The sequence below is a fragment of the Nicotiana tabacum genome, chromosome 15 (assembly GCF_000715075.1).
Source record: "Nicotiana tabacum cultivar K326 chromosome 15, ASM71507v2, whole genome shotgun sequence".
NCBI classification, from domain to species: Eukaryota; Viridiplantae; Streptophyta; class Magnoliopsida; order Solanales; family Solanaceae; genus Nicotiana; species Nicotiana tabacum.
Window position 1 is genome coordinate 11,878,802 of NC_134094.1, and position 3,558 is coordinate 11,882,359.

General features: G+C 39.0%; 1 non-coding gene across 1 annotated transcript; it reads left to right on the forward strand.

The window, feature by feature from the left end:
* Window positions 1–2,183: 2,183 nt before the first annotated feature.
* LOC142170012 (small nucleolar RNA R71) lies at window positions 2,184–2,290 on the forward strand. The gene has a single exon (XR_012699631.1). It is a non-coding gene; the product is annotated as a small nucleolar RNA R71 (small nucleolar RNA).
* The last annotated feature ends 1,268 nt before the right edge of the window (window positions 2,291–3,558 follow it).

Below are 3,558 nucleotides of genomic sequence, written 5' to 3' on the forward strand. Positions count from 1 at the left end.
CCTCTTGCATGGAAGGGTTTAACCTTCTTTGATGCTCTACACTAGGTTGACTTTCTTGCTCCAATTATATCTTGTGCTCATAAATTCCGGCGGCAATCCCTCGGATGTCCGCTATTGTCCAAAAAATAGCTTGTCGGTGTTCCCTTAGGACATTCAACAAATGATCTACCTGCACATCATTCAACAAAGAAGAAACGATTACCGGTAAAGTATCATTAGAGCCAAGTAATTTATACCTTAAGTGCGGTGGAAGTGGCTTGAGTTCAAGTTGTGGCGGCTCAATAATTGAAGTCTTGGCGGGGGGGAGTGACTCTACTCTCTAAGTCAAGAGAAAGTTTCTTTGGTGCATAAGTGTAGGACCCACATCCTTCTAATGCATTCACTGATTCCATGTACCCCTCCATGTCTTCACCATCAAAATTCACCAATATAGCCGCCAAAGCCTCACCAAGGCATTCTTCTTCCATCTTCATCTCAATTGCGTCTTCTACCTCATCAACAAAATCAATGACTGAGATGCTTTCATATGCATGTGGCAACTTCATACCCTTACTTACTTGGAAGGTGACCTCTTCATCATTAACTCTGAACTTGATCTCATTTCTTTTCGAATCCATAAGTGCTCTTCCGATAGCAAGGAATGGTCTCGCCAAGATTGTAGGGATTTCTTTATCAACAACACAGTCAAGGATCACAAAATCGGCACGAAGGAGGAACTTTTCCACTTTTACAAGGACATCATCAATAATCCCCACCGATTTTTTGATTGAACGATCGGCCATTTGTAACCTCATGCTTGTAGGCATCGACATACCTAACCCCGTTTGCTTGTAAATAGCAAGAGGTATCAAATTAATGCTAGCCCCATTATCACAAAGAGCCCTTGCAAAATCTCGTAACCCAATAGTGTATGGAATGGTGAAGGATCCCGGGTCTTCTTTCTTTTGAACGGTAGTTGTTGCAATGATGGAACTAACCCGGTGAGTCACATTCACCACTTCATTCTTTGTGATTTTCTTCTTGGTTATCAAATCCTTCAAGTATTTAGCAAAACTCGACATCTCTTGAAATGCTTCCACAAATGGGATGTTCACCGATAATTACTTGAGAATGTCATAGAATTTCTCGAGTTTGCTATCATCAACCCTCCTAGCAAGTCTTTGAGGGAAAGGGGGGGGGGGAGGGGGTCTAGGAATTGGTGCCTCTTTTACCTTTTCCTTTACCTCTTCACGGTTCGTTTCTTGGACTTTCACTTCTTTTGGGAGCTTTTCAACTTCAAAAATAATTGGCACCTCAACTTGTGCCTCAACCTCTTGTTCAAGATCGTCCACTTCAACCATTTGTTTATTATCTCCTTGAAGTACTTTCCCATTACCTTTTGGGTTTGCAAGTGTGTCACTTGGGAGTGCACCCTTTTGCTTTGGATTTTGCTCTCTTGACAGATATCTCATTTGCATTTCTAGCTTTTGTATGGATGCGGTGTGTGACGCCACAAGTTCGGCCATGTTCTTCATTGAAGTGCCGATTCTTTCTTGATTTTGCAATACTCTTTCAAGCATGTTCTACAATTTGGACTCACTTAAAGAACCTTCCTTCCAATGCGAAGAGTTAGAGTATTGCCCATTTGGTGGAACATAGGAGTTTGAACTCCGATTTGCATAGTTGTTGATGTTGTTGCTCCAATTACCTTGACTTGAACCACCTTGATCATTTCTCCACTGTTGATGGCCTTGCCCTTGCGGGTTAGGCCTCCATTGATTTTGTTGTCCGGGACCTTGGTAGGATTGTATTTGGTAACCACCTTGAGAATTATGGACATAGTTTGCTTCCTCGCAATCTTCATTTGACAAGGGTTGCACATCTTCCAAAGCATTTACCTTTTTGTTTTGCTTTCAATGAACATCTTGGTTAACACATTAATGCTGGTTGCGATCCTGAGAATTACTTGATCTCTCTCTTGTTTCTCCTTAATCATGTTGGTCAAAGAGGGAGTACCGTATGCAATTCCACCCGTGGTGTCTTCTGAGTTCCAAGCTTGATTGTGTCCTGCCATCTTGTCGAGAATTTGTGTGACCCTTGTGAATGTTTTGTCCATAAAATATCCATCCATTGCATTTTTGTCTATGGATTGGTTCAACGTATCCAAACCCATGTAAAACTTCTCCAACAATATTGTGTCCGGAAAACCATGATTCGGCGACCTCACTAGGTATAGCTTGAATCGATCCCATGCCTCATGTAGGTGTTCCCCCGGTAGTTGCTTAAAGAAGAAAATTTTATCTCTGAGCTCGGATTTCTTGCTTTGTGGGAACCATTTGGCTAGGAAAGCACGGACTAGTTCGGGCCAAGAGTGAATGGAATGAGGTGGTAGATTTTAGATCCATTTCCTTGACTCTCCAGTTAGTGAGTACTTGAATACCCTTAGTCTTAGGGCATCATCTGACACGTTGTTCTGTTTGTGCATCACACACACACCCAAGAAGTTTCTAAGATGTTGTGTCGGATCATCATCAGTAGAATTCCTAAAAAACCTCTCTGCTTTAAGCATTAGGAGCAAACCATGTTCCACCTTGAAGGTAGCAGCATCAACTCACAGAGGGACAATGGCATTTGTATCCGCGATGTACTCATCTATATCCGCAAAAGAATTCTCTTCTTCCTCATATTCGGCCACGTTTACCTAGCACACCAAGCAAAGCAAGCAAAGTGTGATGGAATAGAAAAAGACGTAAAGTAAAGCACACACTAAATAGTAATTTCAAAACTGTATTCCTCGGCAACGACGCCAAAATGTGATACGCTCAAATTACACATTAATAAATGGTGTAAAACGGTTGATGTCAAATATAATAACCCAACTAGGTTGGGATAGAATCCCATAGGGAATAAGTGTGAAACGATTACTTGAGTAGTGTGAAACTTGAGTTAAATCGTAATTTTATTCTGTTAGCTAAAAAGAGTGTTGTAATTGTGTGTAGTAAAGAAGACTATATTATTGTGAGAGTGTAATTAATTTGATTAAAGAAATCAATGTTGTGTCCCCTTCAATGGAATGTAATGCTATCGGTGTTAATATGATATATTTCTAATGGAAGGTCCTTTGATATGCAAATGGTTTCTAAGTGACTACTCAATATTTTTCAATAGTTGAGTAGTATTTTCTCTCTATGATTTTTTCAAATATAAAAGAGTTGCAATTAAGAATAACCAATTTATTCCAAATAGAATTCACTTATTCCTAAGCGATTCTATTAAACAAGGTTTAAAGCCTTGAATTTTTGATATTCAATTCTACCAAACCCTAACCCACTTTTCCAAGTAAAGAAAGAGTGAAATGGAATTAGTTAATGTTTGCAACCACCAACAATAAATGAAGCATGAAAAATGAATAAATATCAACCAACCATTATATATATATATATATATATATATATATATATATATATATATATATATTCAATGGTAAACACCCATTAACATTACACCCATTTAGGGCCCACAACCTTATTATTTAAGACTAGCTACTCATACTAAAATACAAAGAAAAAAACAATAATT